The sequence below is a fragment of the Gymnoscopelus braueri genome (assembly GCF_963280865.1).
Source record: "Gymnoscopelus braueri genome assembly, chromosome: 12".
Taxonomy (NCBI): Eukaryota; Metazoa; Chordata; class Actinopteri; order Myctophiformes; family Myctophidae; genus Gymnoscopelus; species Gymnoscopelus braueri.
The window spans coordinates 48100994-48113493 of NC_137614.1; positions in this window are offsets into that span (position 1 = coordinate 48100994).

Here is a 12500-nt window from a genome sequence, read left to right on the forward strand (position 1 = left end):
AACTACCAATCACAGTCTGCCATATTTGAATACTGGGCTCTGATTGGTCACCCCAGACTTTCGGGAGCAGGAAATGGATTCACAACGGAGCGGTGCCAGACCCAAATCGCAGAGGGCATTTTTTAGTTTTTGCACTGGCAGATTCGTCTGGTCCCAGGCTAAGGGGGTCCTTGGCCTGAAATTCGTTGAAGACCCCCGTATTACACAGTGAAAAGTCTATGGTGTTCATTTAAATCAGAGTGTGTAACAAATGGAACCAAATGGAACGGAATTTTGCCGTACACTGTCTGTTGTTCCTCACTGCCTTAGGGCAGGTACACACTGTAGGACTTTTAAAGTGGTCAGGGGGTCGTTTGATCGTTAAGATGTTTCACACTACACAAGTCTCTTTCTGGAAATCGGCTGTCATATATATCGTCGTAGTTTTCACTCTATACGATTGGTCGCCGACAAGGGATCACACACTGCAAGATGTTTCACCACGATGCCATCCAGACCCCATAGATACATAGCATTTTTTTCGTTTTTTATTCCAATTCATTTTAACCGACGTCTCACGAAAACGTGCAAGGTCCCCGTGATGTGACCGAGACAGGACGCTAATGATTGACATTAAATAATTCTCTTATTTCTCTGCATCTCTCTCTCTCTCTCTCTCTCTCTCTCTCTCTCTCCCTCTCCCTCTCCCCTCTCTCTCTCTCTCTCTCTCTCTCTCTCTCTCTCTCTCTCTCTCTCTCTCTCTCTCTGAAACAAACAAGTCGACTTGCTTAAGCAGTGTTGCCATGTCCGCTTATTATAAGCGACTTTGGGTTTGTCTTTCTGTAAAGTTGCTTGTAAATATTGGTGGCTGCGGGTTGCGTTTTTATGGCTTGTTTCTAAAGTGTAGTTGCTTATTTGGGCTGGTGTCCTCATGTTGTTTAAACCAGTGGTTCTCAAACATATTAAACCCCTCAAACCAAACCCTTTAAACCAGATACTTAGGTGACCGGGGTCCCTCACGGGTCTATACTTGGTCCCCTCCTTTTTTCCCCCTCTACACAAAATCTCTTCCCTGAAAATACCCCGCTCTACAAGATTGCAGATCGGCAGAATAATGTTTGCAGAATATTCCCCTATTTTGGCGGAACGTTCACCTATTGCGACATGCCCAGGAAAGGGTACGCTAGGGTTCATGTGGTTAATATTCCATAATGTACATTCCAGGTTTTTTTTTTCTTCCAGTAAGGCCACAGTGTGGCCGTCCAGGTACAGTGAATGTTTCCTGGACTTTTCTCCTAAACTCTGCCTGGAAAGGCGCTGCGCTGCTGACTTCCCTTAATTGAGGTCTTTGATTTCATGAGCTCATACATACTGGTGTGCAGGTTGGCTGGCGGGAAACAGCTGTGTGTGTGTGTGTGTGTGTGTGTGTGTGTGTGTGTGTGTGTGTTGTGTTTTTAATTCTCTGAGCTGAGTTGGTCTTTGGTTTGGTTTGGTTTGTTCTGGTCGGGTATGGCAGGGGCTTGGCTTGGCGTGGTCTGATGCAGGCTGGTGTGTGTGTGTGTGTGTGTGTGTGTGTGTGTGTGTGTGTGACCACATCAGTAGCGCTGACAGGCATTTCTGATGAGATGAACAGCCATGGCTGACTCAGCTGCCTGCAAACTGGGAGCACTGGTTTTTGATCCTTTCCACTCCAACACACATACACGCACACGTTGTTTTTTGAGGCATGGCCTTAGATCACTGGTTCTCAACATGGGGTCCAGGGACCCCCAGGGGTCCTTCAGGAGGGGTACGGGTCTGTAACTCTGATAAAAAGTCATATCAATTGGGGGTCTGCGGCCTCTAACGCATACAAAACTGAGGGTCTTTGAAATTAAAAAAGGTTGCCTTAGATTAATTCCATAGGCCCTCACCCTATCCTTTTGAACTGCAGTAAATTAGGCAAGTAGGCTTTGTGCATAACTGTAGTGCCAGGTTTCCAGAAGCTGGCCTACCCGTTTCCTGTTCCAGTTCATTTTCCCATAGCTTCATTTGATTGGCTCGGCAGCAGGGTTGAACCGGAAGCACCGGAAAAACCTTCATACTGTATGAGTTTCTGGTTCAAATCGGGTCCAGATCCTAATAGCCTACTGCTAACATGTATTCCCAATCAACTTGTGCGATTGGCCCCGAAATTGTCCCTCAATGTGGCTTATGTCAAGAACGCATGCAGTGCACGCACATACTGTACACAGGTTGGATTACTGAACGCCTACTGGGTATACAGGGCCAGGGGCCCAAGAGCTTAGGGGGCCCCTAAGCTAGTGCATCTGTGTTTAGTCACAGTTATTAACTTTGCATTTATTTGTTGTAGAGTCAAAGGGCTTACTCATTTGGAAGATGTCACGAGAAAGAAACCATCATGATATCTTTGAAGTGAGTGTTTATCCCCTCAGTTTATTTATTTAAAAACACCCAAGTGATGAAATATCGTGCCGTTGGCTAAAAATCTTTTTTACCTGCCCTGCAGGCCAGGGATAAGGGGGTCTTTTTACATGTCCGTGCTGAAGGGACCATAGGCCAAACATAGGTATGAAATAGCAGACCTACAAGTATATTGTATTAGCAATTGTATTAGCAATATATACTTATATGTATTAACCAATCAGAACCCATATGCGTAACTGGAGTCCCTCAGGGATCAATACTGGTGTCTTTTCCGTTTTCTGTTATTGTGGGGAAAGCTTCAGTTGAAAATAGCCGATCGACAAGCTCACAACGAGCTTGTCGATCTGCTATTTTCAGTGAAAGCTTTGCCCCACAATACTGATGCTGGGGTTTTTAAGTGGTTAAGCACATGCTACGTCATTTTGGCGAGCTAGCCAGGAGGAGGTTATATTGATGTTACAACATTTCAAAGTCTCCTCGTGCAGCACATGTGCTTGCGGACACGTCGGAGCAGGTGCATGGTGGGTGTATGTTAACCACACCCCTCATCCTCAGCGATGCTGCCCTGTCTTTGATCTCACTATGTGATGATGATCATGATCGTGATGATGATGATGCTGCTCTGACTGGGGGGATCCAGTTCGTTCTATTCTAGAGGCACCGCGATGGAGTCAGTCAGTCAGTCAGTCAGTGCAGTCTTCCTGCTCGCCAGCACATTTCGCTCACAACGCAGGTGTGGGTTCTGCTGACACTGGCTCCCCTTCCCGTTCCCCGAGGGCCTGGCAGGCTATGACCTAATGGTAATCTGACTCCCTGCTGCGTCTCTCTCTCTACCTCCATCTCTCTGTCTCCCTTTCTCCCCCTTTCTGTCTCCCTTTCGCTTTTCTTTCTCCTCTCTCTCTCTCTCTCTCTCTCTCTCTCTCTCTCTCCCGTATCCCTTTCTCTCGTCTCCCCCCCTCTCTTCTGTATCTCTTTCTCTTTCCCTCCCTTTTCTCCCCGCCCCCTCTCTCTCCCTCTCTCCCTCCCTCTCTATCTCTCTCTCTCTCTCTTTCTCCCCCCACCCGCCCCCTCCCCTCCTCTCCTTTCTCTTCTATAGCTGCTGGCTCTTGTTTTGATGTGTGACCAGAAATAGTCACACAGGGTGATGATGTCACCAGAGTGAGTCAACAGGTAGCCGGTGCTGCAGCATCCCGCTGAGTGTGCCGTTCTGTCCTCTTCATGGGCCGGCGCTGTGCGAAGCAAAGCACTTCCATGTGACCTGTATGCTGCTGAAGCCATCCCCCATCTGCCCCCTGGCTGAGCGGCAGCGTTGCCACGTCTGCTTATTATAAGCAGTATCGATACGGCAATGTAGAAGCTGTTCCGAGTAAAAGTCAGGAATTAAAAAATGTACTTGAGTAGAAGTACAAAAGTATTGGTGTCAAAATGTACTTAAAGTACCAAAAGTAAAAGTATCAAAATGTTTGAAAATAGCAGATCTACAAGCTCACTTGGTTAGGGTTAGGGTTAACCAGTGGTTTTCAAACATTTTCATGTCAAGGACCCCCGAATGAATATGTAGATTTGTTCGTGGACCCCCATATGAAAATAATATGTGCCAGGGACCCCCATACAAGATTTGTGTTGTTAAAATGTTTCCAAAAAAATGTTGCACTTTTTTCTAAATTATTTTTAAAATAGCATATCTACAATTAATCTCACAATGCATCCCAATGCAACACGTTGTCTACTATCTGCTATTTTTCAAATGCTATTTTTCAAATAGCAGCTTGTAAATCTGCTATTTTCAAATAGGTTTAAAGTGCTTAATGGCTTCTTTTGGGCTGCGCTTATTTCTTTCGCAAAATCTGGCAACACTGCTGAGCAGCCCCACTGCACCGGCGGACGCCAGCAATTGCAATATTCCCCCCACGGCCCACTTCTTTGGCTTTCGTGTTTTTTTTATTGTTCTTTTTACTGTATTATGTTGAGCAATCGGGGCCGCTTGTTTGCGCGAAACAAAAGCATTTTTGAAGGGTTTAAGAGATGGGGTTTCAGTTGGACCGCGTGTGTCCCTCTCCTTCCTTCTCTACTCTGGCTGGCTGGGGTCTTTGCCAATACGCTCCGCATTCCAGTGAAATGAGCCTAAGATCCATAACAGTTATGTTGTAATTCACAGTGTCGTAAACACTGCTGATGGGAGTGTGTCTGTCTGTGTGCGTGCGTGCGTGCCTGTGTGTGTGCGTGTGTGTGTGTGTGTGTGTCTGTGTGTGTGTGCGTGTGCGTGTGTGTGTGCGTGTGTGTGAGAGACAGAGGGAGAGAGAGAAATGGAGAGGTGAGGAGGAAAGGTCGAGGGTGTGTGTTTGTGTGTCTGTCAGTGTATTTACAAAATCACCACTGAATCTCGAAATAAGGTGGGGGGGAAAAAACCTGTTAGGGGCTTTTTTTTAACCCCCCCCCCCCCTCCCCATCCACCCCCACCTCTGTGACGCTGTGATTGCGTCGTGTTTTCCGTAAACAGCCGTTGTTTTTGTCAAAACATCCACTGTCACCAGCTTTAGCGTACATACCGAATAGCCCGCCTCGACCTTCTAGAGACAAAACACTTACAAGTGCTATTTTAACCCATTGAGACGGGGAAAGTATCCGTGTCATTTTTAGATTTCTTTGGGCTATTAAAAAATAGCAGATATACAAGCTCATAGCACGGCACTGAGTGCCGCGCTACGAGCTTGTAGATCTGCAATTTTTTTAAAATCGTGACATTTTGTGAAAATCTTTGAATATATATATTTTTTTAAAGCAAGCATTTGTAACTCAAATATTTGCTTCATGGGGATTCTACAAATAAATCCTAACAGTTTTATGAAAAGAATATATATCAGTGGTGCTAACAACCTTTTTCATGTCAAGGACCCCCAAAACGTATACGTATTTGGCCGCGGACCCCCAGAAGTTGTAACAGAGTTAAAAATGTTCGCTTTCAAAGATTTGTAAAATAAAATCACAATTTTTCAAAAATAGCAGATCTACAAGTTCTGTTGCTTGCATATCTGCTATTTTTGAATAGCCCAAAGAAGTCTTAAAATGACACACAAGATGCTTTCCCGCTCTTAAAGGGTTAAGAGCACAAACACCTATGAAAAGCCATATCCTATGAAAAGCCATAATATAATATCCCCCCCTCCCCCCCGGCCCGATGACACACACTCCTAATGACACACAGGGATGACACATGGGGAACAGAACATCTGGCAGTACGGTTCAGTACCAGAAAATGATGTAATTTCACCCTCTTGATTACATCTCCATTTCCTCCATGCTGCCCCTGTGTCTGTGTCTCATTTTTAAAAAACTGCAAGAGTGTGAATATTTTTTTTCCGCGCCGCGGTTCTTCTTTGCTGATCCCATTGATAATTTCTTTCCTGAAGAGTGTACTAACGGAACCAAAATGGACTTGTAAAAGGTTCCATTCGTTTTCCATTATACACTCTTCTTCGCAGTTACAGTTCAAAGTTACAGTTACAGTTAAAGGAATAGTTCACCCAATTTGAGTTTTTCTCCTATCAATTAGTCACCCCATGGAGACTTGAATTCAGCGGTTCCGGTAGGAGACACAAAGGAGACACAAAGGGTGACTAATTGGTTCCGGTAGGAGACACAAAGGAGACTCTTTGTGTCTCCTAACGGAACCGCTGCCGGTCATCAAATCATTGGCTTAGGAATGCGACAAAAACTAAAGCATATCCATGAATTCAAGTCTCTTCAAGTCTATTTTTGGGGGTGAACTATCCCTTTAAAGATGCTCTAAATTCTATTAGTTGGTTGAAACAAAAGGTTTTATAGCTCTATGTTCTGACAATGGAATCATTGCTAGAGAGTGTTTGCTCAGTAACAGGTGTCTCTCCAGCTCTTAAGAATACAGAAAAAAACACTTTTCAGGTGGGATATAAGTTCTATCCAATCAGGAGAGAGAAGCAGAGAACCCCACAAAGATCATCAGTTTGTTTTCCCGTTCAAATTTTTGTCTGCTCATTTTTTTGTTTTGTTTCATCACTTACAATATCACTTTTTTATCCTGTATAATAAGTTCTCTCTGCTCATTGGATTAAATTGGTATCCCGACCTGAACATGTATTTTCTGTTTACTAAAGAGCTAGGCTGCACTAGCCTTCCTGCTTTCGTGTATGGAGGGGCGGGTTTAAAATCAGCGCGGAGAGAATGCGCCTGATCCCATTGGTTCACCGATCTGTCCGTTAGCCCCCGCCCCGTCAACACAACATTACGAGCGACGCCCACTGCACTCTGGTTGGTTGGGGAAATGAAGCACTTCCTATACCGGGTACACCGACGCGCTGGTCCAGGCTTTTATTTTTTAGCAAAACTAAACAATAAAAGCCTGGAGATCGAGGCTACTAAAGAGCTGGAGAAACGGGGAGACCCCTGTTATTGAACAAACATTATATATAGTCTAGTCTATAGCAATGGTTCCAAATGAACCCTTACAGGCCTGTAACTCTGAGAGTGTACAAATGGAAGCAAATGGACCCGAAAACGGGTCCATTTGCTTCCATTTGTACACTCACAGAATTATGGTTTATGTCCTTGAAATGACGAGTGAACCACTGGTCTGTAGCAACGATTACTGTGGTAATATTAGAGCTATGACTTATACTTGAACAAAAAGCTATTACTCATAGCACCTTTACCACTAACAGTAGTGTAAAGTAACTAAGTACACTTACTCAAGTACTGTACTTAAGTACAATGTTGAGGTATTTTTTACTTTACTGGAGTATTTCCAATTTCCAGTAGGACTATTTTACTTCTACTCCACTACATCTCAGAGGCAAATATTGTACTTTTACTCCACTACAATTATTTGAAAACTTTAGTTACTTTGTAGATTTGGATTATTATTCCAAAACATACATTAACCACTTCAGCCCTACAGTATATACATTTCAGCCATTTGAAAATAGCCGATCTACAAGCTCACAATGCGTCGCGATGCGACGCATTGTGAGCTTGTAGATAGCTATATCTGCTTTATCTTTTTTTGATTTTTTAGACATTTTATACATTTGAAAACTTGGGACATTCTGCATAATGACAACTTTCTGCTCTTGGTACTTTAATGATACCAATACTTTTATACTTTTATTCAAGTACATTTTGATTACCCAGACTTTTACTTGTAACAGAGTATATTTGTACATTGCAGTATTGATACTTTTACTTAAGTAAAACATCCGAGTACTTTTTTCCACCACTGACGATTACTGTGGGAATATTAGAGCTACAGTATGACTTATACTTAAAAAAAAAAGAAAAGATTACTCATAGCATCTTCACCACTAAGATCTTTTACTGTACGCTGTCCAGCACACGTATCAGGAGCTGTTTATCCCATTAAGACCGGGAACGCATCTGTGTCATTTTTAGATTTCTTTGGCTATTCAAAAATAGCAGATCTACAAGCTCATAGCACGGCACCGAGTGCCGCGCTATGCGCTTGTATATCTGCTATTTTTTAAAAAAGAAACGTGAAAATCTGTGCAAATGTTTGAATATATACTTTTTAAAGCAAACATTTGTAACTCAGATCTTTGCTTCTGGAGGTCCCTGGAACAAAAATATTTTACAAATGTTCGCTTTAAAAACTATACATTGAAAGATTTTCACACATTTTCATGATTTTTCAAAACAAATAGCAGATCTACAAGCTCATAGCGCGGCACTCGGTGACGCGCTATGAGCTTGTAGATCTGCTATTTTTGAATAGTCCAAAGAAATAAATAAAAATTTACACAGATGCGTTCCCGGTCTAAACGGGTTATATGACCTCCGAGGAACACCGAGGTGTTTTCTCTCAGATAGCGTCTATGTGACACGACGGCGGGGATGGAATAAGGGCTAAAGTTGACAACAAGTGCAGTTCCACATGCAGGGGGAATGTTTCTCCTCCTTCTGGCCCAGACCAGACCAGACCAGACCCATAGAGCCCATGTTGTTGACACATGGGGATCGGCCCCGCCAGAGTAAAGTGTGAGAAACCAGAGCCGCTCCGGGGTCGCTGTTTATTTGTTCAATTTGTGCTCTCCGTCTGCTGGCCTGAATAAGAGCAACAACCCAACCTATCTCACCCTGTCACACACACACACACACACACACACACACACACACACACACACACACACACACACACACACACACACACACACACACACACACACACACACACACACACACACACACACACACACACACACACACTTGATGTTTTTTCACACCCTCCCGTCTCCCTCCCACTCTCAGGGTCATCTACGGTGTTGTAATATCAGTGTCTCTCCAACCTCCATTCTGTACTCCTTTTCTCTCATTGCATCGCTCTGCCAATCTCCCCTCTCTCTCTCTCTCTCTCTCTCTCTTCTCTCTCTCTCTCTCTCTCTCTCTCTCTCTCTCTCTCTCTCTCTCTCTCTCTCTCTCTCTCTCTCTCGTGCGCCCCTGACACTATTAGTATCTCCATAAGTGTTTCTCATTATACTCATTATTTTACCATATGGCGTGTGTGTGTGTGTGTGTGTGCGAGTGTGTGCGTGCACGCGCGCGTGTGAACACATCTACAACAGTGTGCAGCCACACACACGCACACATGGACACACGCATTTCAAATGACATCAAATCCCCCCCACACGCACACACACACACACACTCTGCACTGTGGGCCCATTTCACTGTGGTAGATCACCGAATATGGAGCTTGTTTTGTTGTGGTCGTTTTATTTACCTGGTGGTGCGTGTCTGCAGCATTGGGCCCCGCAGACCCATGCGCACGTGCGTGTGCGTGTGTGTGTGTGTGTGTGTGTGTGTGTGTGCGTTCGTTCGTTCGTGCTCACAGCTGCATTATATTGGCTTCACAACCCTAATCAAGGCTTTTTTTCAGCTGCTGTTCATGCCCTGTGGATAGAACCCCCCCCCCCTTCACACACACACACACACACACACACACACACACACACACACACACACACACACACGCGCACATACACACACACACAGTCACACACACGCACACAAACAAACACGCACACGTACACGCGCTTGCCAGGGTCTTTGTCCTCGTGTGTGTAGATGTGTGTGTGGGGGTGATGGTGATGTTACATCAGAGAGCTCTTTGTGTTTGTGTGAAGGCGGTGGTGTTGGACTGTTGAGGACATAATTAACGGTAACACTGTATGAAAGGAACCAAGAAATGTCATCTATACTGTACGTGATTCTGTTCATTTTTATGGCTCTGCACAAGTCTAGATGTCTAGAACATTGGTTCTCGAAGTGGGGTCCGGGGACCCCCAAGGGTTCCATTTGTACACTCTCAGAGTTAGATTAACAATGATTTTACAGTGTATATTGGGTCCCAGAGAAAGAAAATGGGGGTCCATGGCCCACTAATGTATATCAAATTTGGTTTGTCCTTGAAAATAAAATGGCTCGGAATCACTGCTATAGCCTTAAAAAATACTTTTACTTTTGGTACTTTAAGTACATTTTGATGCCAATACTTTTGTACTTTTACTCAAGTAAATTTAGAATTCCGGACTTTTACTTGTAACGGAGTAATATCAAGCAATATCGGTACTTTTACTTAAGTAAATAATTTGAGTACTTTTTCCACCACTGGTCAGAAGTGGACTTGAGCCACTGGAGGCACCGCCGAGCGAGCGAGCTCAGGCGAGCGAGTCGCCGTGCCGAGTGTTGCGAAGTCCGATTCTGCCGACTCAGCGCCGTCCGAGTATGTGTATCGATAGGGGCAGAATCGTAAATCATATTTTGGGGTGAGCGTTCGTCCCAACTTGGTGAGCGTTCATCCCAACTGACAATGAAAGTGACTATACTGGCCAATCACGGCACGTCTTTTCCGGCCAATCGCAGCGCGTCTTTTCCGGACCAATCACAGCGCGTCCTTTCCGGGACTTGGACGGGTCACGTGACAGCACATGCCTTATAACATTGAATCACCGAAAGAAAAGGCTGATAAGACCCAAATAGACCCAAGATGGGCCCATCTGGCCCAAATGTATGGGATGTTTTGTGCTGATTTGGAGCCCAATCTATACGTGCTGATACGTGAAGATCGGCTGGTGTGTGTGTGTGTGTGTGTGTGTGTGTGTGTGTGTGTGTGTGTGTGTGTGTGTGTGTGTGTGTGTGTGTGTGTGTGTGTGTGTGTGTGTGTGTGTGTGTGTGTGTGTGTGTGTGTGTGTGTGTGTGTGTGCAATAATGAAAATGATGCCTTTTCAGATGTTACAGATAATACACCAGATGTTGTTGATGTTGATGAGGACAGTAGAGAAGTGACCATTTTGGAAATGGGTTGTACATTCGGCCACAGCCTGGAAGAGGCATTCCTTACCAAGGTGCTAAAGTACCAACGTCTTAAGGACGCTATTATACAGCTTGGTTACAAATGTAAACTGCATTTGGAAGCCTCGGTAATGTCCATACATTTGTCGTGAGAGGCCTGCAGATTGCAGGAATGCCCAAGCCCGAGAGCTAAGGCGTTGGCTAAATTCTGTTCAGTGTCTGTGATAATTGGCAGTCGCCACATATGGAGGAGACGATGCTTCCTGTACCCGTGATCTGTATCCTGAAACACTTATTGTTGAGTTTCCCAAGTTTGAACATCTTCTTCTATTGTTTTTGTTCAAGAATTTCTTGTTCCTAGGTTGGTGGGGGGAGTGTAGCGCCCAGGATCACTTAGAAAATTGGCACCGGGTGAAAAAGGGTTACAAAATTGTGGGATAAAAAAAAGAAGAATTATTTGTATTTCTTGTTAAATGTGAACACAAATAAAGATTGTGTGTGTGTGTGTGTGTGTGTGTGTGTGTGTGTGTGTGTGTGTGTGTGTGTGTGTGTGTGTGTGTGTGTGTGTGTGTGTGTGTGTGTGTGTGTGTGTGTGTGTGTGTGTGTGTGTGTGTGTGTGTGTGTGCGTGCGTGCGTGCGTGCGCGCGTGTGCGTACGTGCGTGCCCCGGGATGCATTTTGAGCTTGTAGATCTGCTATTCTTTTCTACCTTTGTGTGACGCTGTATGACGAATTAGGGCAATAATCACAACACAAAATTGGAGATACAAGGTTTCTGCCCTACAGCCACAATACTTTTGAAATGTTTGTAACTTTAATTTGTAAAAATGGAAGTCAAGGTGGCTCTGATTGGGCTGAAACCTTGCCCAAATATAGAGTCATACGTAGGTATGTCATAGATATGTCATAGATATGTCATAGATGTATGTCATAGATATGTCATAGATGTATGTCATAGATATGTCATAGATGTATGTCATAGATGTATGTCATAGATGTATGTCATAGATATGTCATAGATGTATGTCATAGATATGTCATAGATATGTCATAGATGTATGTCATAGATATGTCATAGATATGTCATAGATATGTCATAGGTATGTCATAGGTATGTCATAGATGTATGTCATAGATGTATGTCATAGATGTATGTCCTAGGTATGTCATAGATATGTCATAGATGTATGTCATAGATATATCATAGATGTCATAGATATGTCATAGATGTGTCATAGATGTGTCATAGATGTATGTCATAGATATGTCATAGATGTTTGTCATAGATATGTCATAGATGTATGTCATAGATATATCATAGATATGTCATAGATATGTCATAGATATGTCATAGATGTGTCATAGATGTATGTCATAGATATGTCATAGATGTTTGTCATAGATATGTCATAGATGTCATAGATGTATGTCATAGATATGTCATAGATATGTCAGAGCAGAGTCCTGCAACGGGCCGGGTACCCGCGGATACCCGACGGGTACCCGCGGGTACCCGTTTGACGGGTGAAAACGGGTGACATTTTTACTTTGATAAGATCACGGGTACGGGGACGGGCGGTACTGAACTAATCGCGGGCGGGTATCATTTTATTGTGAAAATCAGAGAGCACTGTTTCCGCCCAAACAACGTCACTTGTGTAACTTAACACAGCACAACTGCATAGAGCATGCTGGTCAGTTATCTTAACTCACAAAAACACATTGAACATCCTGTTAAACCTTCAAATTAAAACC